At 39.0% G+C, this 26,630-nt stretch overlaps 1 protein-coding gene and 1 long non-coding RNA gene across 2 annotated transcripts in view; one reads left to right on the top strand and one right to left on the bottom strand.

Moving 5' to 3' along the window:
* The window catches only part of LOC110966274 (beta-1,3-galactosyltransferase 1-like), an 82,129-nt gene that overhangs the window by 6,797 nt on the left and 48,702 nt on the right, over positions 1-26,630 (bottom strand).
* LOC127532183 (uncharacterized) overlaps positions 14,764-26,630 on the top strand; it is an 809,822-nt gene continuing 797,955 nt past the window's right edge. Inside the window, exon 1 of the long non-coding RNA XR_007939572.1 lies at positions 14,764-14,778. This is a non-coding gene — a long non-coding RNA (uncharacterized LOC127532183). The remainder of the gene's footprint in view (positions 14,779-26,630) is intronic.

Raw genomic sequence — 26,630 nt, 5'->3', positions numbered from 1 at the left:
GTTTTCTGTGACAAAGAGAGAAATCTGAACGTCAGCACAGAGTAAAACTAAAGACGGTCAAATGTCAGGTTTTAATGCTCGTCACATTAAAAGTTCCTGAAGATAATCCTCAGCAAATGTTTAAATATCAAACCTGCCTGATACTGGGGAAAAAAAACAGTAAATCTGATCATTATAAGCCAAAGAAGAAGTTACAATAAAAGTTATATTAAGCTCCTTTATGTATAAAACTGACTGATGTTTGTGTTTTTTGATTCTTCATTTGTAAAAGCTCTCATGTCGGTACTTCCTGTGGATCTGTTGTCACACAAGCAGACAAAAGATACACAGGAAGTACAGCGGTGTCCAACATGAGGCCCGTGGGCCAAAAGTGGTCCTCCAGAGGGTCCAATCCGGCCCTCAAAGGGGAAAAATTACAGAGAAGACATTAACTGCAGCTTGTAAATTAGTAAAACTGAAAATTTAAAATCATTTCTAGACCATGACAAGTTGTTTGGATCAGAAAGTAAAATACTCGATTGTTCTTTTGTCATTTTGTGTCTTGTTTTTGTAATATTTTGTCTTGTTTTTTGTTTAACTTTCATGATTTGCCTCACGTTTCTGTCGTTTTGTTTCTCGCTTTTGTCATTTTTGATCTCATTTGTGTCATTTTTTGTCTTGTTTTTGTCATTTTGTAACCTTTTTGTCTAATTCCTTCTCTTTTTGTTTTTTTGTGTTGTTCGTCTCAGTTTTGTCACTTTGTGCCTCACTTTTGATATTTTGTATCTCATTTTGTAATATTTTGTCTTGTTTTTGTTGTTTTTATGTATTTTTTGTTGAACTTTTATGATTTGCCTCACCTTTCTGTCGTTTTGTGTCTTGTTTTTGTAATATTTTGTCTTGTTTTTGTAATGTTTTGTCTTTTTTTAATGTATTTTTTTGTTTAACTTTTATGATTTGCCTCACCTTTCTGTCCTTTTGTTTCTCGCTTTTGTAATTTTTGATATCATTTGTGTAATTTTTGTCTCGTTTTTGTCGTTTTGTTTCTCATTTTTGTCATTTTTGATCTCATTTGTGTAATTTTTTGTCTCGTTTTTGTCGTTTTTTAACCTTTTTGTCTAATTCTTTCTATTTTTTGTTTTGTTTTGTGTTGTTCGTCTCAGTTTTGTCACTTTGTGCCTCACTTTTGATATTTTGTGTCTCATTTTTGTAATATTTTGTCTTGTTTTTGTTGTTTTTATGTATTTTTTGTTTAACTTTCATGATTTGCCTCACGTTTCTGTCTTTTGGTTTCTCGCTTTTGTCATTTTTTTCTCATTTGTGTAATTTTTTGTCTCGTTTTTGTTGTTTTGTAACCTTTTTGTCCAATTCCTTCTCTTTTTTGTTTTGTTTTGTGTTGTTCGTCTCAGTTTCGTCACTTTGTGCCTCACTTTTGATATTTTGTGTCTCATTTTTGTAACATTTTGTCATTTTTTTGTCTGACTTTTGTTGTTTTGATCATTAAGTATTGACTATTAAAGAAAGACAGAGGACTCGGGTATGCATAGCTTTGAAGAAGGCATTTTTTTGGGAATCCATGACTATAATACCCCTGAAGTGAAGCGTTTCTTGAACTGTGTTGTCATTCTTTCACTTGTTGGTCACATAGAACTCAAACAAAACGGAACATGGCAGCGAAAATGTCGACATTACCTCCTAATATGTAAATAACGTGTTTGTTTACATCCCCAGATGCTTCAGTTATCACTGAATAGGACTGAATTACTATGATCTCCTCATTATGACTGCACCGCTGATAAAAACACGCCAACGGAAGCAGAACTCCAAAACACCACGGAGCAGCGAAAACAGGCATCAACGTGTGAAAAGTGACGGAAGAATAACAACGTAAAAAAGCACGTAATAATTACCGTTATTAACACCCATTCACAGGGCTGATTGCTAACAATCTGCTGATGTGAACTGGTTGCCATGACAGCGTGGCGACAGGCCGGAGGGAGAGGGAAACGGCAGTGAGTCTGCAGCGTTAAGTGCTAAAGTGTTTTGAACGTAACCCCCCCAGGAAGCCAATTTAGCCGCTTCACACCGAGCTCTGCTGCTCCATTACGCCTCGCAACGACTCCCAGACTTCGCATTACGATCACCTTTGTGTGGAGCTCTGAAAAGACTTTGGTACGGCGATCAAACATTTATCTGCTTTCTGAAAGGCTGCTCCTGAGAACAAGGAGGAATCAGACCCTTTTCTGTCACGTTCCGCCTCAGCGCCGACAATATTCAGCGATTTATCCCCCTAAAAAAATCAGGTTTGATGAGTGAGAACAAGAGTGTTAAAGTCATTTTAGTTCAGGTTCCACATTTAGTTCAGTTTGATCTCGAATAATCAGTAAAATCACAGCAGAATAACCGATAAAAAACCACAACTTCAAGTTGTTCCTTTGGTTTAGTGTAAAGAAGTCCATTCTGAAAATGTTCACATTTAAGGAATTATATTTTTACAACACATCATGAACAACCTGAAATTTATGAAGAAAATAAATAAAGTTTCACTATCATTCAGGCTCAGTTTATCATTTCCACATTACAACTTCCAGATCACAGAGTGTCTACAAAGGAACACAACATTTAGTCACATCTGGAACTGAACGATACAGTATATTATTTTATGATCAATATGACAAAAGTCAGACAGACAACACAAAACAAAACAAAAAGGCACAAAAAAATTTGACAAAAAAGTTAAAGTGACAGACAAATGGACGAAAAGCGGCCAAAAAATGACAGAAAAAAGGAACAAATTGGCAAAGAATAAGACAAAAAACACAAACGAGACAAAAAGCAAACACAAAAACGACAAAAACAACAGACAAAACTACGAATAAAGCAAAACACAAAATGACAGACAAAATCACAAACGAGACAAAAAGGAAACACAAAATTTAGATGACACTACATTTAGTCATCTGGAACTGAACGATGTAGTATTTAACTTTATGAGCAAAAGAATTTGTCACGGTCTACAAATTATTTTAAATTTACAAATGTACAGTACAGTTAATGTCTTCTCTGTAATTTTTTCACTTTGTAAAGTCGTCCTGCCGGACAAAATGGACCATCTGACGGCCGGTTTTGGCCGGGTCACGACAAGCCAGCGCAAAACAGGCCGACGCTAAAGCAAAAGTTCAGCTAATTAGCTCTGTGTAGATGGACTTTTTTTCTCTTTTCCCCCTTGTCATGCCTCTACGTTCCACCAGGGGGCGCCCCACTACTTGAGAAACACTGACCTAAACTGAGTGGAGTCGGTGCTCGTTGAAAAGTGTCTGCATTATTTTTTTTAACATGTTACTTTTTCTGTAATTAATGATTCGTAATGAACGTGTTAAAGTCCCAGCCCTAAGCTAAATATAAAGTTGTGTGTCGTCCGCATAAGTGTGGTGAGAGACGGTGTGATACGCTAACATCCTCTGATGTTTCTGAGAAAATGAGTTTGAGTGGATCCCTTCAGAGAAATCATAAAGCATAAGAGCCCGTCCACACGAAGACAAACCGTGGTCTAAACGCAGAAGTTTCTTGTCGAATCTGCGTGCCATCCACACGAAGACGGCGTTTTGGGGGTCTGTAAACGATCATTTTTGAAACCAGGTTCCAGAGTGGAAAGATTTTGAAACGCCGTTTACGCGGCTCCGTGTTTACCGGCTCTCCGCTACTTTTCAGATACGCTTGCATCATAGTTTCGTATCTTCATTGACATGCATGCGCCACAGGGATAGTAGGGACCCTACCATCCCTGTTGCAGCAAAATCTCCTTCTTCTCAATCACCACCGAGTTGAACAAACAATTATCGAGGACACATTACGGTCCACTCATGCTTCCCGGCTTGGTCTCTGTTTACAACTTTTGCCGCAAGTGCGCATTCCCACTGGTTTTTCTTCTGTTTGGGCGTGTTTCCATCATATCGCTACAGCGCCCCTAGAGGTCTTTCATGTGTTTTACAGCGTTTCAATACGTATCGAGTGCATTCGTGTAGACGCACGCATTTCCTGAGACGCCTTCGTCTTTATGGCGATCGTTTTTGAAACTATTGAGCGTTTTGCCTTCGTGTGGACGAGGGCCTAAGACAGTATCACCTCCACTAGAGTCACAGTGTGTTTGATGAACATAATACACCCTGTGCATGATAGCATGTGCTAGTTCCGGTTGAAAAACTCCGGGTGCTACAGTTACTTCCGGTCCTGCTTACAGCGCTGTCAAAATGGAAGAAGCCAGCAGTACACTTTACTTTTCCAGATGCCTAAGCAACTTGCCTAAAATTTCTGTTGACGATGTTTATCGTCTCGTTGATGATTTTTCGTCAGCTCCTCAAAGCAAACGGGAAATGGATTCAAATGTTATATATCCCAGTACATATATAACTTTGAAGGTAAGTGGCATCGCATCCTACATAACTAGCGCTAGCTTAACTGTAGGGCTTGCCAAACATGTACCTTATCATTTTAATTTCTAGTATTTATACATTACTATTTTTTGCTTAGTTAGCTACTAGAATCCACTTTACACTTTAGTCTTTGGTACTTAGTCGAGTTCAGCAAGACATTTTATATTTGTAGCTTTGTTTGAACAAAATGACAAATGCTTGGATTTCCTCTATATTTGATTAGGTGTCAAAACGGAATAACAAATGATTGAAGAGTGCACGGATTGTTGTTATAGTTTATCAGATATTTGCTGTTTGATCAGTGACTATGCACTAATATTCCCGATCCTCAGCTCAGTGTGAAACATTTTTTTCGTCTAATTTTGGCAATCCACTGAGCCCGCAAATGCCGGTCTTTTGGAAAACGGTGAAGGCTTATAGAACCGTTATAAACACCAGAAGCCGAACATAATGGTACACTACAGTACCTCCCATATCGACCTTGAACACGCTGAAATCTGGTTTTTTGTTTTGCCGAGAAAACTGTTTTTCTTTTTTGATTCCATGTTATCCATGCTGCGAAATAGCCTCCGGAAGGACCTGTAAGCCCTCCCGGTCAGAAGAAGTTAGCATTTTGACGTGCACAGGGTCTATTGGCTCCAGAGTGGCTCTTTTTCCTCCCTCACATAGATAAGGCAATTATTTTGTTGTATCCGTTACCCACTTCTTTATTTTTAGCGCCGTTGAATGATATTTACAGGTCGTGTCTGGCTTTCAAACACTATTACCACATCACAACGGCTCGATGTAAAGAATGAAGCGCTCTGACAGCTAAACCAGCAGAGACGGAGGCTGCTGCTCTGCCCCTCTGCCAATCATTAAATCTGTAATATGGAAGCAGGCGGCGTGGATGGAAGACGTCAACCCCGGAGCTGGAATACGATTTATTTCCCTTCAGATGAGCCTCCGCCGCCATGAAGACGGCACACATTCCAGTCTATTGTTTTCCTGCCTCCTCCGCTGACTCACCCTCCTCCTCCTCCCCGTAAGCAAGGTCACTCCACGCTGCGCTAATGACTGCAATCAATTACCGGCCAGCATTAAACGGCTCTGAAAGTCCCACGTCTCTGCAGCCTTCCAGCTCTCTGCTCCGACTCACAGAGGTCACCTGATTGTAAAGAACAACAGAGCGGATGATTCACACCTTTTGACAGCTCCTGTGACCCCCCCCTCCTCCTCTACAACGCAGTCAAATCATCTGATTTTTAGGAATTTAATGCTGACTCAAACTGCTGACTCAAACTGCTGACTCATGCATATGTGCAGACGATGCACGCTCACGTTCTGGCTCAGAGTCCGGTTCTAGGACCTTTTCAGATGCTGATGATAGAATTTAAACCCTCCTGAGTACAGAGACGTAGAAAGCATGAGCTGACCTTTACTTGTTGTTCAACCAGTTGCATAATGTTGTCTGTGGTTCTGGAGGAGCTTTTAAAGTGTGAGAAAATAAAGGAAGATGCAGCAGGTTTGAAGCTTGACCTGGACTAAAACTGTTGGTTAGAGCAGGGGTGTCCAACATGAGGCCCGTGGTCCAAAAGTGGTCCTCCAGAGGGTCCGATCCGGCCCTCAAAGTGGAAAAATTACAGAGAAGATATTAACTGCAGATTGTAAATTAGGAAAACTATAAATTTAAAATCATTTCTAGGCCATGACAAGTTGTTTAGATCATAAAGTAAAATACTAGATTGCTCTTCTGTCCTTTGGTGTCTTATTCTTTTCATATTTTGTCATTTTTTCTTCTCTCGCTTGTTTCTTTTGTCCATTTTTTTGTCATTTTGTTCCTTCTTTGTCATTTTTTATTGCTTTAACTATATATGTATATATGAGGGAAACTTTTAAGGTATTATTGGAATTATCCTCCTGAAAGTTTTGCAAATTTTCAGAAATTTGGGGAATTTTTTTTGCTCAATTAAAAAAAAAAATCAGACATGGAACAATATTTTCAAGTCATTTTGGGCAATTTTCTTGTCATTTTTAACAAGTTTTATGTCGGCTTGGATCGTTTCTCATCATTTCGGATCTTTTTTTGTCTTTGGGATCATTTTCACACCATTTAGGACAAATTTCATGTCATTCTGAACAATTTTTGAGTCATTTTGGACAGTTTTCTTGTCAATTTCAACAAGTTTTAAAATCGCTTGGATCTTTTCTCATCATTTTGGATCATTTTTGGGTCTTTGGGATAATTTTCAAGTCATTCAGGACAAATTTCATGTCATTCTGGACTAATTTTCTGTAATTATAGATCATTTTTAAGTCATTTTGGGCAATTTTCTTGTCATTTTCAACAAATTTTATGTCAGCTTGGATCGTTTCTCATCATTTCAGATCTTTTTTTTTGTCTTTGGGATAATTTTCACATCATTTAGGACAAATTTCATGTCATTCTGAACAATTTTTGAGTCATTTTGAACGAGTTTTGAGTCATCTCAACTTGATAAAAAGAACAGAAAACAATTTTTGAATCAGCTCGTTTTATTATCATTTAGCTAATTAGAAGGTGGTTGTTATTAAATTCAGACGATTATTTGACATTTTAGTGATATCCAGTCCAATGATTTGTATGTCGATCATTTATTTAAAGACGTTAAACATAATTTCTAGACCATGACAAGTTGTTTTAATCATAAAGTAAAATAATAGATTGCATTGTTGTCCTTTTGCGTCTTATTCTTCTCATATTTTTGTCTTTTTTTTCTTCTCTCATTTGTTTTTTTTGTCTATTTTTTATCATTTTGTTCCTTTTTTGTCAGTTTTTTTTATTGCTTTAACTATATATGTGTATATAAGGGAAACTTTTAAGGTATTATTGGAATTATCCTCCTCAAGGTTTTGCAAGTTTTCAGAAATTTGGGGATTTTTTTTGCTGAATTTTTTGGATTTTTTTCAGACAAGAAAACAATATTTTTTTGGTGCGGGTAAATGCGGACAGCAGGAGGGTTAAACATGTTAAATTCACACAGCTCTTCCTCTCTGTCATGTGACAGGCCGTAACTCACACCGTGTCCGAACTTCCTGCTGCTCGATACGCGATAAGCTCAACAGGAGGCTCATAAAAAAAGAAAAAGTATCTTCAGTTCAACGTTTGATCCTCTTTTCCTCCAATCTCCTGCCAGCTCTAAACCCCATTATGTCCGCTTCTAAACATTCAAAAGAGGAATTAACACGCAAAGGAAGCGAACGGCAACGGCCAAATTGGTTAGCATCCCGGCTAATATGAAAGAGGCACCATTAAAATGTCAGGGCTGGAAGGCTCCCGGTGTGGCGCTCGCTCTGCTTTTGTCTCCTGGATCATAAAAGACCGGATGATTGTCACAAACGGTGGGTTCTACGGGCCACAGGCTGGACGCTGCGGGCTTAATGCAAAGCAGCTTAGCAGCGACAGAGGAAACGGGATATCGATAGCGGCCAACAGATCTAGCCTGATGCTCCGTCCCCACTTCAGCGACGTGAGCCCACACTGTGCCGGGGCAGAGCTGGGAGGAACATCTCAGCGTTTGCCTCAAAGGATGATATCATGATTAGTCAGACTGCTTTAAAGTCAGTTTAGTTTCCTGAACTGCCTGGAACTGAGCAGATACCACTTTGTCTGCAGCGATCTGAGACTCCCCCCCATCTGGAGCTTCCCGCATGTTAAACAGCAGCGAGTAAAACGCTAAATCCACAGTCCTGGTGGATGAGCGAGCACAGGAAGAAGAAAGAAAGGCGGTATGTTGTGGAAAATGGGGAAGCAGACAAGTCGATCCGATCCAGTATCAGTATCGGGTTCCGATGCCAACGTAACGGACAATTTTTGAGTAATTTTGGACAATTTTTGAGTCATTTTAGACAATTTTTGAGTCATTTTGGACAATTTTCTTGTCATTTTTAACAAGTTTTATGTCGGCTTGGATCGTTTCTCGTCATTTCGGATCTTTTTGTCTTTGGGATCATTTTCACATCATTCAGGACAAATTTCATGTCATTCTGAAGAATTTTTGAGTCATTTTGAACAATTTTCTTGTCAATTTCAACCAGTTTTGGTATCAACTTGGATCTTTTCTCATCATTTTGGATCATTTTTGTGTCTTTGGGATCATTTTCAAGTCATTTTGGGCAATTTTCTTGTCATTCTCAACAAGTTTTATGTCGGCTTGGATCGTTTCTTGTCATTTTGGATCATTTTTGTGTCTTTGGGATCATTTTCAAGTCATTTAGGACAAATTTCATGTCATTCTGGACTAATTTTCTGTAATTATGGATCATTTTCAAGTCATTTTGGACAATGTTTGAGTCATTTTGGGCAATTTTCTTGTCAATTTCAACAAGTTTTAAGATCAGCTTGGATCTTTTCTCATAATTTTGGATCATTTTTGGGTCTTTGGGATAATTTTCAAGTCATTTAGGACAAATTTCATGTCATTCTGGACTAATTTTCTGTAATTATGGATCATTTTCAAGTCATTTTGGACAATGTTTGAGTCATTTTGGGCAATTTTCTTGTCAATTTCAACAAGTTTTAAGATCAGCTTGGATCTTTTCTCGTCATTTTGGATCATTTTTGTGTCTTTGGGATCATTTTCAAGTCATTTAGGACACATTTCATGTCATTCTGAACATTTTTTGATTGATTTTGAAAGAGTTTTGAGTCATCTCAACTTAATGAAAAGAACACAAAACACATTTTGAATCAGCTCATTTTATTATCATTTAGCTAATTAGAAGGTGGTTGTTATTCAATTCAGACGATTATTGAGTTGACATTTTAGTGATATCCAGTCCAATGAATTGTATGTCGATCATTTATTTCGAGATGTTGAACATTGAATGGAGTCACAGGTAACAGGAGGGTTAAACGCGAAGATAACTAAAGGATTTATTCAACATCTGTCCAGTGTTAAAGTGACTTTACTCAGGTCCAGCTGCTGAAATGAGTTAAAAACTGAGAAATTAGCTCCTTTTTTTTTTTGAAGACAAGAAAAGTCTTTAGTTTTTATCTTCAAACAAACCGTGGTAGAGAAGTTTGGATTTAAAAAACGTGGATGCCGACTCCTGGGCGTCCTGAGAGGAGCCTTTCACTGCGAACAGCTTGAGCCGGCTCCCCACACCGACCAGGCCTGTGCTCTGAATGCTAAGCCGCCTCATAAATTGCAAATGACAACGTGATTCATGCAGGTAATACATTTCACTGTCCGACTGGGTGACATTGCGGTTGTACAATGTTCCGGCTCCGTGCTGCATCGTGGTGAGCGGAGACGGAGTTATGGAAATACCACCGAGGCACACTCAGTCTACACTCAGCACCCCAAATTAAACATTATGTGATTCCGGCTGCTGAGCACAAACGCTCGACTGGCGAGGAAACAGGGCACACCGCAAAAACTCTAAATCCTACCCAGTCTGTTTGTCTTATTTTTCGTCTAAATGTCTCATCTTTCTCAATTTAAGTGACATCTCAGCAGATGGAGGGACTCATTTTAAGACAAAGCATCTTAAATATCTTGTTAAGTCAAACAATGTGGAAATTATCTTGTTTAACCCTCCGGTCATCCTGCAGGCCAAATTCCACATTTTCAAATTTTTTTTAGGAAATTTTTTAAACATTTTTTTGTTGGAAAAAAAACAAATAAAAAAATGTTTGAGAACATTCAGAAAAAATAATCAACCAAAATCCAGTGAATTTTGCTGTCAAATCTGGGGATTTTTTATTTTAATAAATAAAACTTTTGAGGGAAAATTTTCAGGAATTTTCTCCTTGAAGATTTTGCAAATTTTCTATAAATTTGGGGGAATTTTTTCTGAATTTTTGGACTTTTTTCAGACAAGGCAACAGCATTTTTTGGTAAGGACAACATGAGGGTTAAAGGTTAAAAATGTGGGGGAAAAATATATATATATATATATTCACAGTGAAAACTTCCACATTTTCACATTTTTTGGGGAAATTTTTGAACATTTTGTGGTGGAAAAAAACAAATATTAAAAAAATGTTTCTTTAAGAACATTAGAAAAAAATCTACCAAAATCCAGTGAATGTTGGATTTGGATTTTCCCGAATGCTCTTAAAGAAAATATTAGAACTTTTACCGATATATATGGAATCATTTTAGATGTTTATAAGGTTTTTTTTAAAAACATTTTATTCATTGTTTGAAAAATTTTACAATTTCTTAAAAAAAAATAAAAAAATTATTTCTTGCCAAATTGGAGGATTTTTCTTTTTAAATAAAGCTTTAAAGGAAAAACTTTAAGGAATTTTCTTCCTGAAGATTTTTCAAATTTTTAGAAGTTCGTTGCTGAACTTTTGGATTTTTTTCAGACTAGGCAACAATATTTTTTGCTGCCGTAAAAGAGGACAACAGGAGGGTTAAACAGCAGCGAGTAAAACGCTAAATCCGCTAAAGGAAGAAGAAAGAAAGGCGGTATGTTGTGGAAAATGGGGAAGCAGACAAGTCGATCCGATCCAGTATCAGTATCGGGTTCCGATGCCAACGTAACGGACAATTTTCGAGCCATTTTGGACAATTTTCTTGTCAATTTCAACAAATTTTAGTGTCAGCTTGGATCGTTTCTCGTCATTTTGGATCATTTTTGTGTCTTTGGGATCATTTTCACACCATTTAGGACAAATTTCATGTCATTCTGAACAATTTTTGAGTAATTTTGGACAGTTTTCTTGTCAATTTCAACAAGTTTTAAAATCGCTTGGATCTTTTCTCATCATTTTGGATCATTTTTGCGTCTTTGGGATAATTTTCAAGTCATTTAGGACAAATTTCATGTCATTCTGGACTAATTTTCTGTAATTACAGATCATTTTCAAGTCATTTTGGACAATTTTTGAGTCATTTTGGGAAATTTTCTTGTCATTTTCAACAAGTTTTATGTTGGCTTGGATCATTTCAGATCTTTTTTTTGTCTTTGGGATCATTTTCACATCATTTCGGACACATTTTCTTGTCATTCAATACTTAAGCTTGACAATCCTGGTAAAATGCAGCTTAAAATAAGCTAATTTTTAGACCTCAACATTCTAAATATCACATCTTACTTCAAGAAATCTTACCAAGCCATTTTTCACTTGTTCTATTGGCAGATTTTTTTTTCACTTATTTCAAGGTAAAAGTTCTTTGAAATCAGTTTTTTTTCTTGTTTTGACAGGGGCATTTTTTCCAGTGCAGGGCGTTGGTAAGAGCAGTTTAGGACTGCTGGGGGAGAGCGTGGCGGCACATGTGGCCGTAGATGTCACAGTTTTACGGCGTCGTATTGATGAAATGTACCGGCTGCAGTCACCAGAGAGCCCGGCCGCCTGGGGCTATAGGCGCTGCTCTCTTTCTCTAAACTTTTACATTATCCAGGGCACGGTTCTGCTGAGCACACACTCTCAGCACTTCAGCAGCGGCCCGCTAACGCCTCAACGGATCAAGCACCGTTTTTCCACCAGCATCTGCAGTGGAGTGATTCAGCGGGAGGTCCGGGCTCAAGAGCACCGTGATGAGAACATTTATACAAGGATCCCTTTTTTATCAACCCACGGTTCAGCTGTGGGATGCTTGCATTGTGTAGAAATGACTGCAGCGGTGTGAGAAGTGACAGGAGTGTTAGTGCTCAGCTCACCTACGTCCTGTGTGGAAGAGGCTCCATCCAGCTTCACCATGGTAACGATAGAAGCATCTTTAAAAAGAGCTACAGCAACTACAGATCAAAATATGCAGCAGGATCAGTCATTACATCACTGATAATTTAACCGGTAAAAAATATGCTCTTTCTCTTTCGTTTTACAAGAAAAAATATTCAATTTCATTCAGACATTACAACTTCCAGATCACAGTGTTTCTACAAAACATTTAGTCACAGCTATCGGGAGCTGAACCACGTAGTATTTTAGTTTATGATCAAAAGGACCAAAGTCAGACAAAAATAGACAAAGGACGACAAAAAGACGACAAAATATTACAAAAATGAGACACAAAATGACAAAAAAATGAGAAACGACCCAAAACCAAAGAAAAAAAGAGAAAAAATTAGACAAAAAAAGACATAAAGCGACAAAGAAATGGACAAATGACAAAAACGAGAATCAAAACAACAAAAAAGTAGACAAAGGACAACAAAAAGACGACAAAATATTACAAAAATGAGACACAAAATTACAAAAAAATGAGAAACGACCCAAAACCAAACAAAAAAAGAGAAAAAATTATACAAAAAAAGATATAAAGCGACAAAGAAATGGACAAATGACAAAAACGAGAATCAAAACAACAAAAAAGTAGACAAAGGACAACAAAAAGAAGACAAAATATTACAAAAATGAGACACAAAATGACAAAAAAATGAGACAAAAAACAAAAAAAGACAACGAAATGGACAAATGACAAAAACGAGAATCAAAACAACAAAAAAGTAGACAGACAGTGTCAGCGAGACAAAAAACACAAAATGACAGAAACGATACACAAAGAATAAAGCAAAACACAAAACGACAAAGAAAAAAGACAAAAAACAACAAAAAGAAGACAAAATATGACAAAAACGACAACAATGAACAATCCAGTATTTTACTTTAATGACCACAACAGCTTGTCATGGTCTAGAAATGATTTTAAATTTATAGATTTACTAATTTACAATCTGCAGTTAATCTCTTCTCTGTAATTTTTCCACTTTGAGGACCGGATTGGACCCTCTGGAGGACCACTTTTGGCCCACGGGCCTCATGTTGGACACCCCTGACGTAAAGGCTTTGTTTACATTTTCGCTGGAGTCTCGATTTACCAAAAGTAACTCCAGTTCTGAGTCTGTGGACAGAGGTTTTGTTGGCCTGTATGGTGGGTTTTAAAGCTGTTGACTGCAGAGCAACGGTTTAAAAAAAAAAAAAAGAACAACGGCTTTAATCAATCAGAGTGAAGGTTTTTCAGGAGTACCTATATTTGAGGTGGTACTTGTTTCTTCATGCAGAACGATTGGCCGCCTTAAACGGCAAGATCCCGCAGTGGAAAAACTGTTTCATGGATTTCAATTCCAAGGATGATGTGAGACGATCTGATTGGACGGCAGACATGGAGCCCCGTCTGTTTACCAGCTGCCATGTGTTGACTTACACAAAGGAGACAAGAGAGCCGAAAGCCTGTTTACTCCTGAAACAGAAATAAATCATATCTTCTGACAGAGGAGTCTGATCCCGATTCAGCTCATCGATTAAGGATTCAGCGCAAATCTCACTTGAAAAGAGTTCATTTTCAGTCGTATCGGATCACCTGCAAAAATTGCGGGTCTCGCTACTTCAGCGCGAGGCTGAAAAACAAACGGAGAAGGCGATCGATGCGGCAGCAGCCTGCAGCACAAGTGTAGACGCACCATGCAGCTCCGACCTCCAGTCAGTCCTTTAAACACCTCTCCTCTCTCTGCCTTTCACCAAACACCGACCTTAAACCTGTGAGAGGGTCGACAAGCGGCAGCAGCAGCAGCAGGCCTCTGATGAGCTCGTAAATTCTCTGCTATCGATCCGGCTCTGGAGGGTCTCTCAGGGTGTTTTTCTGGAATTTTACTCTCCTTTCGTTACATCCATCAGAGAAGCAGTGAATCACACCCCCTTAATATTGTGAAAGCATAATATCCTGGCAAAAGCACCGCATCTAAAGCCACACAGACAGTAAACAATGAAGGTAATAATAATATGTGAGTGACAGCCACAGATAGATAGACTGACAGCTCCTAATGACTGGAATTATTACAATCACCGCCAGCATTATTATTCTGCCCGCTCTCCCATCATGCTCCTCTGTCCATATGGCAGCAGTTTTAAAAAATAAAGAGCTCTAATGTAGGAGGGACAAAGCAAAATGAGCTACATGGGAATTACCTTATTCATGTGAAGTGTCTCAAATGAAGCATCAATTGAAAAAAAAAAAAAAGGTGCCACTTCGGCTCATGACGGATAGATGGATGGAAATGCAGATAAGTGATGTTCCATTCTGGACACAAATGGGCAATTTTTAAGCACTTACTAGATAAAATCAGATCACTTTTAAGTACACCATCCTCTCCACTCTAAGAATAATGAACGATGATAGGAGCGTTTTCCCCCCAAAACGAGCTGGGATTACGGAGCGCTTCGATTTAAAATACCACATCACCGCTGAGGCTTTCTGCAGTTTGAAGAGTGGCAACTAAATTTGTTTTCATTTCATGGGATTTTTAAAAGCAATAGGGGGTCTTTGACTTAGATCAGATTTTACAGATTGACGTACACCCCCTGTCAAAAGTTTTAGGACACTTTCTCATTCAAATAAAGTAGAACCTACAACTTTTGACAGGGGGTGTATCTACCAAATGTGGTACACATGTGCAGCACATCAGGCTGAACAAAAAAGTCAGTGACAGCCACATTCCAAACCCAACAGGAAGTGAGCTATTTTGCGTTGAATGTCAGATTTTGCCCATTTTTCATGTTTTTCTAGAGCGAACTCCTCCTAGGGGGAAACTCCAATTCACCTCAAATTGGGCCAGTACATACAGGAGGCCTTAATGATCCAAAGTTATTAAAGTCTTTTTCCAAAGTCAAAGGGCGTGTCCGTGGCGGCCTCTGGAATTTTGATCCTTCGCCATGAAATTTCAAATGCTGTGTAAATGCCCTGAACATGCTCCAATCTGCCTGAAACTTTACATGTATGATCAGAGTCCTGCCCTGATCACATCCATATGATGAAATAAAAGTTGTAGGACAGGTTCTACTTTGTTTGAATGAGACAGTGTCCTAAAACTTTTGACAGGGGGTGTATGTCGATTTTCCCCTTAAGTCAGAACTACAGAGAAAATGTAAACAAAGCCGTTACTTGCATCATAATAACATCAGTTCTTTATAAAAGTCATGAATATCAATGATTTTCTTGCATGTACGAGTCATTTTACAAGAAGATAACAGAATATGTTGCACCGTTTTTACAACTTGATCTAATAATGCTGATGTTCGTCAGTGTTTCGCCCTGTTCTGAACGTTTTATTCTGTCTAATTTAATTTCCATGGAGACGGCTTTTCTTTTCTTCCAAGCATCAGAAGAGTCTGACTAACGCTGGGAGCCGTAATGAAGGACAAAAAGTTAGTGAATGCAGCGCAATCCAAGGTGGAGTACAACCAGAGAATGGAAACAAAGGCGTCTGATAGCGCTGTGTGACGACGTATTCATCCACTCCGTTCGTCAACTAGTTCCATGGAAACCAACGAAACGCTGTAGGTCGAGGACGTCGTAAACCGTCGTATTCTCTAGTTTCTACATACTGCTGGGAGTCTCACACCACACTGTCTTAATGCCAGACACTGAGACGCCCTACTGATGGATAAAGGTGCAAAAACGTTTGTATCATGTTTTATGGGAAATTGTAGTGTAACATTTTTGGGTACGATGGGCTAAAAGTAAAAGAATGCCATTAAACTGAAGAATAGAGTTAAAACCTGCGTCTGAAATACATAGCGTTGAGTATTCTAGGAACGACTGATGTTTTGTTGGTATAAACATGTATTTCTGGTGTGAAGAAAAATCACATACTTTGGAGAAAAAGATGCATGGAGCACAGGAGGTCCTCGGTTTACGACGTCCTCGACTTACGACATTTTGATGTTACCTGGAACTGGTTGAGTGGAACTAGTTGGCGAGTGGAGCGGATAAATATGGCGCTATAAGACGGCTTTGTTTACATTTGCCGCCGTATTGGATTATGTTACATTTGCTAACTTCATTTTGGCTTCCAAGCGGAATTCAGACTTACAGTTTACATTTTCGCCGGTATTTTCCTACCCAGTTGTGTTTCAGTGTGAGCTAATGGCTGTTTTCATTGCTGTAGTTGTACAAATATAAACTGATCGATATCATGATGCACAGAACGGCTTTGTTTACGTTTTCACCGGAGTTCTGACCTACAGGGAAAATCGACTTACGTCACACCGTTGTCAAGGACATAGGAGTCCTTGACAACGGTGTGACGCAAATCGATTTTCCACTCAAACATAATGGTGTAAACTTAAGGCGTTGTAACGGTCAAAACATATTAGAAACAGAGCAACACATAACAGTGTAACATGCACAAAATCTGTCACAAAATAACAGGACAAAGTCAGAACATGTCTGGGCCTGTTCTCTGTAGAGTATGACCTCATGATAACCTGATGTCAGCATCTGAGCAATAGTTTTAGAAAAGTATAATAATGTCAGAACGAGCTCTTCAAACATAGGCGCTATAGGCGTGGAAAAACGATGAACTCTCACAGCATAAAAGACGACGCTCAGCTCAGTATCTCTGGCTTTTCTTGGGGTGTTATCACTGCTAAGAACTCCTCCTGGATTTTCTGTCCACTGCTGCCTCTGAATGCTGACTTCTCCTGGAGATTCTTGGAAGATCTTTGAAGAATCTTTTTAGACGTTTGAACACAGTCAAGCCTTAGACTCTGACCCATGATTTGGGACTTTATTTCCACTGATGAAAATACAGTAAAAATATAGCTAAATATAGTAAAAATACACCAAAAAAATATAGTAAAAAATATGATGAAAATACTGTGAAAATACAGTAAAAATACACTAAAAATATAGTAAAAAATATGATGAAAATACTGTGGAAATATAGTAAAAATACACTAAAAATATAGTAAAAAACATGATGAAAATACTGTGGAAATATAGTAAAAATACACCAAAAAATATAGTAAAAAATATGATGAAAATACTGTGGAAATATAGTAAAAATACACTAAAAATATAGTCAAAAATATGATGAAAATACTGTGGAAATATAGTAAAAGTACACTAAAAATATAGTAAAAAATATGATGAAAATACTGTGGAAATATAGTAAAAATACACTAAAAATATAGTAAAAAATATGATGAAAATACTGTGGAAATATAGTAAAAGTACACCAAAAATATAGTAAAAAATATGATGAAAATACTGTGGAAATATAGTAAAAGTACACCAAAAATATAGTAAAAAATGATAAAAAAATACAGTAAAAATATAGTAAAAAATATACCAGCATAAAAGACGACACTCAGCTCAGTATCTCTGGCTTTTCTTGGGGTGTTATCACTGCTAAGAACTCCTCCTGGATTTTCTGTCCACTGCTGCCTCTGAATGCTGACTTCTCCTGGAGATTCTTGGAAGATCTTTGAAGAATCTTTTTAGACGTTTGAACACAGTCAAGCCTCAGACTCTGGCCCATGATTTGGGACTTTATTTCCACGTCAACATAATTTTTCAGATCAGGGAAAAAAGGCAGAGAGATTGTACCGTGACTGTCATTGTCAGCCCCATTTATGTGAACACTCGACTGCTTTGTACGCTGTCACTGCAGCTCTGTATCAACACAGTTCCTCGCTCAGGCAGCGCTATGCTTTCAGTTTGCTTGTCTACAAGCAGGGCTGTGCATGAACTACCTGGTGGAGATTGTTTTCAGCTGTGAGACACTGGATGTGGCAGAGAACTGCACTCTCTGTACGTCCTTGTGTTGACTTTAAAAAGTGCTGGTGAACTGAATTTCCCTCTGTAATGGTTAAACTTTGAATCCATTGTCGTCATGCCTGCCACACTGCGGGTGAACATCTGTATGGATCAAGATCATCTACGGTTTGTTACACGACGACTGCTGGACATTAACCAGTAAACAACTGCAGGCTACTAGACCACATAACTACTCTACTTGATCCCACACTGCTGACTGCGACACTACAAGTCACTGGGTTATGTAACTGCTTTCTACTGCTGGCCACCATACTGTTAGCTACCTAATGAGTCACTAGATTGCCTTACCACTGGCTACTGCTGACCTCTAGAGAGAAATGGCTGCCGTACTACCGCCCACTAAGGCTCACTACTGGGGGAAAATGTCATACTTCTGACAGATTTTGCAGATTTCATTTCAAGCTTTAGTTCAAAACTTGCTGTGTAGCAGATTAAAACAAGAAAAGTACTCAGAGAGCACTCAGTCCTCCTCCAAGGCTGCTCAGTCGTTGTATCATTGACGGCTGAAATGTTGGCAAAAGTCATGCCGGACATCACGGCAACATAGAATGTGTTCATTTAATGTAGATGTACCCACAAACAAAATGACCTTGCACTGAGTACAGGTGTGTGTTCTGCATGTGTTCGTTATGTACGGACACAGAATGGCCTAAATATGTAGAGGGCAGCGGGAACTGATGGGACATACGGAAGAAACTAGACTGCAATCATTTCAGCTTTTACAATAAATTGATTAACAGCTGATAATGTTTCCAGCTAATATCAGAGATGAAAATAGTTGAAAATTTGCATTCCTGTACAGTACTTTCTATTCAAAGTGCAGTCCTCCTCCAAGGCTGCTCATTCCCCCATATGTCAGAAAAGCAGCATCTGTTTATTAGTTATTGATGATCAGAAATCACGGCAACATTTAATATAGATGCACCCACAAACAACATGATCTTGCACTGATCACAGGCGTGTGTTCTGCATGTGTATGTTATGTACGGATACCGAATCATGTGACCTAAATATGTAGCGGGAATTGATGGGACTCAGAAACACCCCCACAGTTTAACCAGTTGTTCCTTGCATCATTTCTGATGGATAAGTCCTGATAAGTCCTCAGAGGTGGATTTGTACACAAACACTACATCAGCTGAACACAATCAGCTGATGTAGTGTTCACTGGTTGTCATGGTTACAGTGACGCCATGCCGCTATCTGACAATGATACAGAAATCGTTAACAAATCCGTGGATCCAGACTATAAGCTGCATCACTGCCAAAATCTAATCACTTGGTTTTTGTGTCATTTCTGAGCTTCCCTGGAAATTTTATCCACATCTGTTGGTCCGTTCTTGAGTAATGCTGCTGACAAACATACACCGATCGTCACATGACTCTGCCGTGTTCCTGAGAAACACCAGCCAAAGTGTGACTTACAAAAGGACGGCAAAAATTTCTCAAGACAGTTTGAACACAGATGGACGAGGCGTTGCTACGAAATGAGCTTCTATCTGCCATTAAACTGTGTTTCTACCGGCCCACGTCGCTGCTTTTTACATCACTTCTGGACACTAACCACCAGCTGCAGGAACATTAATAGGAGATTTCCTGGAATAAATGCGAATGAAAGACATTAAATTAACGAAAGCATTCACTTTGTTTAGTTTTACTTTATCAGACACACTACTAGCTGAAATGCTGCCTGTTCAGAGGCAGCTAACACACTGCTCTCTGTGGACGCTCAGACATTAAAAGGCCATTTGTTTACCAGAGGGACGTTTGCGCTACAGGCATCAATTAGCACCAACGCCCCACTACACACACTAAACCCACTCTGCCCAGTTTCCAGTGGAAGCTCTCCCATGGCGAGCTCAAATAAAATGCAGCTAATTAACTCCCGGACTTCTGAACAGACACATTTGCTCCACAAACACACACACACCAACTAATTTACCTCTGAAAACATCTGGAGGGAGCCGATGGGGGCGGAGGACGAGCACCAGTCCGGACAGATGTGCGACCCGCTGGCAGCTCTCCTCCACCGCGGCTCACCCAGCTGCAGAGGAGTTATCAGGAACACCATCTCGTCGCTAGCGGATGAGGAACAGGCCGAACACATCCCATTATACAGCGGGGCGCAGACAACTGCACCTGTCTAGATAACACACAGGACCGGAGGCTGTGGCGACACCGGGGTCTGAGAACGCACACGATGCAGACAGATACGGGCTTTATCTAACGTCTGCTCACGTGTAGATGTCCTCCGTCTCCGTGCGTACAGAAAAAAAGCAGTGGTCTTCTTTTTTCAGGCCTGTGGGGGAGCACAGGTGTCTCTGCTGTGAGCTGACAGAACTCCTGTTAGCTGCTCTGTTGAGCTTCAGAGCTGAGCTGATGCCAGATGAAGGGTCCTGTGGTAATTACCTTGTCTCCTAGCCTGTCCACCACACACACACACACACACACACACACACACACACACACACACACACACACACACACACACACACACACACACACACACACACACACACACACACACACACACACACACACACACACACCTGTGCCACTGCTGATGGCAGCACAGACTGAGGACATGCAGCTTCAGCACTCCTTCCGGTAAATAACACTCCACCTACTGAGGGGCACTCTGGGAACACCACACACACACACACCTATACACACACCTATACACACACACACATCTAAAGTCCAGAGCTGACTTCTGCATCATCTCCTCCACCGTCTATAGATGCTACACAGCTCAGGATAATGATCATTCCTGCTATATTTAGATGCTCACCTGCACTAGCGTTCAAAAGTCTGAGGTCACCCAGACTATTCCATGCTTTCTCACAGCTAACACAACGTAGCATTAGAACACAGGAGTGATGGAAATGTTCCTCTGTACCCCTATGGAGATATTCCATGAAACATTTCCAGCTAGAATAATCATTTACCACATTAACAATGTCTACACTGGATTTATCATTCATTTAATGTCATCTTCGTTGAACAAAAATGCTTTTATTTCAAAAATAAGAACATTTCTAAGTGACCCTAAACTTTTGAACAGTTGTATAATAAAAAAAATAATAAAATATAGTAAAATATAGTAAAAATACAGTCAAAATATGATGAAAATACAGTAAAAATATAGCTAAATATAGTAAAAATACACTAAAAATATCGTAATAAATATGATGAAAATACTGTGAAAATCTAGTAAAAATACACCAAAAATATAGTAAAAAATATGATGAAAATACTCTGAAAATATAGTAAAAATACACCAAAAATATATTAAAAAATGATCAAAAATACAGTAGAAATATAGTAAAAAAATACACCAAAAATATATTAAAAAATGATCAAAAATACAGTAGAAATATAGTAAAAAAAATACACCAATAGTAAAAATGATAAAAATATAGTAAAAAATACACTAAAATGAAGTAAAAAGAATACACTAAAATACAGTCAAAATGCAAGAAAAAATTTCCAGCTAAAATAGTCATTTACCACATTAACAATGACTGGACTGGATTTACCATTTATTTACTGTTATCCTCATTGGAAAAAAAAGATTTTCTTTCAAAAATAAAGACATTTCTAAGTGAATCCACACTTATGAACGGTACTTTTGATTAGCTTCGGTTGCCTGAGGCTCGCCTGTGGCGCCGATCAACTTTAAACTATAGCAAACAGACACGCTCTGTCTCATATCGAAAGCAGAAAGACTGACTGAGTGCTGCTGACGACACAGACTGTAGTTACTAATGCAATCATAAAACTAAGAATACCTTTATTCTGAAAAAGCACTTTCACAAATAAGAGTTTTGCTGACAAAATACCCAGAAGGCAAACATATTGGGAAGCCAGACAGCAACTCCAAACAGAATTAAAGTCCAATTAGGACAAAATTAAAACAACAACAAAACGAAAATACAAATTGCAATGTCGCACATTAAAGCAATAAAGTCACAATAAAGTATAAAAACACAGCATCACAGAATAACTAATCCGTTAAAAAAATGTGATTTCATGAATCTTTTCTCTCCAAAGTCACCTTCAGATCTGAGCCTCCAACCACGGATCTGTCAGCATTTCTGAGACACAATCTGGGGCCAAAATGATCAATAAAATATTAAAATAAGGTTTAAAATCAACAGGGAGTCACTGGAGAGAAGAAGGCAAGCTGCTGGAGGGAGGTACAGCGGACGAGCCTGGAGTCTTTCTCAGGAGGAAAGTTTCCACGTCGTTCACCTCCAGATTTTGTGTAGAAGAGAAGACATTAACTGCAGGCTGTAAATTAGTAAAATTATAGATTTAAAATCATTTCTAGACCACGACAAGTTGTTTGGATCATTTAGATTTTTGTTGTTTTTGTGTTTTTTTTGTCTGACTTTTATCACTTGTCTCGTGTTTTTGTCGTTTTTCCTTTTAGTCTCGCTTGTGTTTTTATGTCTTATTTTTGTCATTTTTTTGTTTTGCTTTATTAAGTTGTTGTCTCCTTTTTGCTGTGTTGTGTCTTTTTGTCTCCCTTGAGTCATTTGTCTCATTTTTTTGTTGTTTTGTGTTTCATTTTTGTCATATTTTGCCTTGTTTTTGTTGCTTTTTGTCGTTTTTTTGCCTTGTTTTTGTTGTTTTTTAATAATAATAATAATAATAATGGATTTTATTTATAAAGCACATTACATTTGTAGACAAATCTCAATGTGCACAAGAAGACAATAAAAACAGTGATAAAAATAATATAATTTAAAAGTTTAATATAATTTAAAAGTAATTATAATTTAAAAGTTTTTTGTAGTTTTTTGTCTTGTTTTTGTTGTTTTTGTCATTTTTGTCTTGTTTTTGTAGTTTTTGTCTTGTTTTTGTTGTTTTTGTCATTTGTCTCAGGTTGTTGTCATTTTGTGTTTTGCTTTATTAATTTTTTGTCTCCTTTTTCTTGTGTTGTGTCTTTTTTGTCTCACTTGTGTCATTTGTCTCATTGTTTTTGTTGTTTTGTGTATCATTTTTGTAATATTTTGTCTTTTTTGTCTCCCTTGAGTCATTTGTCTCATTTTTTTGTTGTTTTCTGTATCATTTTTGTCATATTTTGCCTTGTTTTTGTTGTTTTTTTGTCCTTTTTAAAGTAAAATAAAATATCATTCAGATCCAGATAGCTGTGACTAAATGTTGTGTTCCTTTGTAGACACTCTGTGACCCGGTAGTAATCATGTGGAAATGATAAACTGAGGATGAATGTTGTTGCCGGGACACGAACCAGCGATCTTCCCATCCACTGAGCTATTACTCTCACTATCAACAAATCACAGAGCTGGGATTGAGTTTTAAGGCTTTCCAACCCGCCTCCTGCTGGTCCTGCTGGTCCTGCTGGTGGCGTAAAGGTGCTGGGAGCGTTTTCTTGGCTGCTTCTCTTAATATTGCTGCTGACATGTTCATCTGTGTGTACCCACAGTCTACCATCTTATCCACAACGCACCGAGCTCAAGTCGTCTCAGACTGCCTGACTTCAGAGGCCTCCTCAGAGCGCCTTTAGGGTCTGGCAGAATGGGAGACTGGCAGCAGACAAATCTGCAGAAATGACGTGACGCAATCCTGTCAACACGGAGCCGAATCTGAAAGAAAACTCTCCGACATGTTGTGCAACACGGCAGCAGGAAGGGAGGCTGTTCAGGGAGCAGAGGAGCCCGACCTAATGAAGTTCAGTGAGGCTCTGCACACAAGTCTCTCATGGAATCAAATGTGGTTCAGTTTTCAGACTTTAAGGAGCTGAAATTAGAGCTGAAAAGGATTGGAATCAGACCTGGATGAGCTCACAGTTCACAGGTTTCAGTGGCGCCTCCTTAACAGCAGCAACCTGCAGCTGGAAATACGACGTCTATTAAACGAAACCTGCAGTCTGCTCAGTGGAACACCTGATTTGTTCTTCTGCTGATTCAGAATTAGGAAGCTGAAGCTTAAAATATTCATGGTTTTCATGAAACTTGTGATGCAATCAACACTCTCTGGCTACAGTGGATGAAGAGTTACTGCTTTTTTCGACACAGCAGAGTAAATTTAACATCTTTGGACAAAACAAACGACATGTGAAGTCACGCTGAGCTCATATTTGAATCTTTCGTAGATTTTTTTGAGGTTTCCTTCACTAAAACTACAGCGCTTGTAGAGACGTGGTTCAGAGTGATGCTTCTTTTCCCTCATAAATCATGTCAGGATGCATACAAACAACTAGCCTAGCCGCGCTAGACAACTCATGGCAACGAATTTAATTCTCTGCCAGGGTGGGTCTGGTTACCCTCCATAAGCCTCGAGGCTGGATGCTCCTAAAACTGGCCGGACCAATCACCATGAAGTGTAGAGTCAGAAGGCGGGCGTAACTAAGTGAGGACAGAGGCGTGACGATTCTGACAGAAACAACCGGAAACAACTAGCCTAGTCGCGTTAGACAACCCACGGCAACGAATTTAATTCTCTGCCAGGGTCGACAACAAAAACGACAACAGTCGTTGGGCTCCATTAGCACCGACTCTGAATAATCTTTCTATTAGCATGTCTGTAATATACTTGAGCTTCACCCATTGACTGTATAAATAAGGCTTCACCGAACTGCCGCATCCTCTGATTTCCGGCGCTCTAGGAGCCTATTCGTTGCCCTGATTGGTTGTATACCTACCCAATTGCTGCAGAGTGATTTGAAAGACAACCTTTTAGCCCGCCTCCCTCCCTGTCGAGCGTGCCAAGACCCTTGCGTCTTCAGAGCATGGGTCTAGCGCAGCTAGGCTATACAAACAAAGCTCTGCAAAGAGAACATTAGCTAGAAAACGCTGTCATTTGTCTGATGTCTCATTACAGGATCAGAGAATGTAAACAAAACCGTCGTGTAGCGCCGCATGACAGCATATTTGTCCGCTCCACTCATCAACTAGTTCAATGTAATCAGTTCTGACGAAACGCCGTAAGTTGAAGACGTCGTAAACCGAGGACCCCCCCGGTATTTCACAAAAACAAAGGATGTCCACAAACTTCTTTCCACCACTGTACTGTATTATACTGTACGATATCTTATGCTGACAAGCAACAAGACAACATGGTCATCAATATCCTCCGCCACATGTCATGTCTATGAGTCTATATCCAAGATAATGATCAAGGGCCATAACTCTGTTAACCCTTTAAGCTTCAGTCAATTCCAGCAGTTTTCAGTACAAAAAATCGCTAATATTCTATTTTTAAATAAAAAAAATTACGAAAAATACAGGGAATATTGGATGGGCATCGCGAGGTGCATTTCCTTGAAAACGACCGATTCGTGGATTTTATACCGACTTCAGGACATGTTTTGGACAAAATAGTTTACTGGTTTGTGTTATCTGGATGTAAAAGGTTGGATTGTGGCCGTTTTTTGTGGAATCTTTTTTTTGTGTGTAATAATGAACCCGGAAATGTGAGTCGCGTTGTGTACGTTGAAGTCGTGTATAGAGAACAGATGGATGAATATTTGTTTCTGTCGGACAAATGTGTTTTTCTCACCCGCTGTGGTAATCACATCTGAAAGTGGTTTATACCGGCGGATTCATGAGAATCTAAGCTTTCCATCGGCGTATAGTGTTTGTATAATGGTTGATGCTAGAGGTACGGACCCGTACCCGTAGCATCTGTACTAGAGTTACGGACGTGTTAAGGTCACTGAAGAGCTGGCGCCGGTTAACTACTATTTGCTGCACATTACAGGCAGTTTATATGAATGACTTTGACGGCGAACATTGTATAATTTAACTAAAAATACACCGTCTCCTCTCACACTTTACGTAGACAATGTAGTTTTTACGCTTTTAGATGCCGTGTCTAAATTGTTTGAAGTCCAGTTCCTATTAATTAGTTTACCGCGTTCAGTGGTGGAAGCGGCTGACGAACTCCATTGCAAATGTTCCCATTTAATTTCGGACGCTAATTTACAAGATAAAATTAAGGATGTCGAATATGAAACAAACACTCGTGAATGGTGAGGAGCAGCTCTTTAATTTGGCATGAATTAAAAAAACCCACAAACTCGATTTACTGTGATATTGTGAGATTTGTTTGTGGTGATGTAACTTAGCCATTCAACAGAGTCCGCTAACATTAAAGTGACTGACGTGCAGTGTCTGTGTTGACAGACGCAGAAAATACGTCAGGGTTTTGTTTAGGTTGTTAATATGTAATAGTCTGTCGCTACTTTTGAAGGTAAAAAATACTTGTAGTTTGCTGGCTGTTAGTTCCGCCATTCATTCTGCAGATTCACCTCGAATCACAGAAGCGCCTTCATCAGCTTAGCCGACTCATTAATATCTATGTCCGTCGGATTACCAGCCAATCACGAAGCGCGTTCGTCAGCCGGCTCATTAATATTTATGTACGGCTCATTAATATTTATGTTAAGGGAAAGTGCCGTACCCGTAGCCTGTGGCCTACGGATACGGGTCCGTATCTGTCTGAGCACGATACGTCATCAAAAGCGGAAGTGAGCACGCAATGCAACAGAAATCAGCGTCCGACTGGTGCACGGAACACGGATGTACATCGGACATCGTCCACGTTTAGATACAGCTGTATAGTAAACGCTGACATCCGTGTTTACGATAGATCATGGATGTCCGCATTGCATCGTGCATACATATATGCACGATGCAGCGTCGATGTCCGTCCG

Source organism: Acanthochromis polyacanthus, chromosome 22, assembly GCF_021347895.1.
Source record: "Acanthochromis polyacanthus isolate Apoly-LR-REF ecotype Palm Island chromosome 22, KAUST_Apoly_ChrSc, whole genome shotgun sequence".
NCBI lineage: Eukaryota > Metazoa > Chordata > Actinopteri > Pomacentridae > Acanthochromis > Acanthochromis polyacanthus.
The sequence above is the reverse complement of the archived record's forward strand: the minus strand, read 5'-3'. Positions and strand labels throughout refer to the sequence as shown.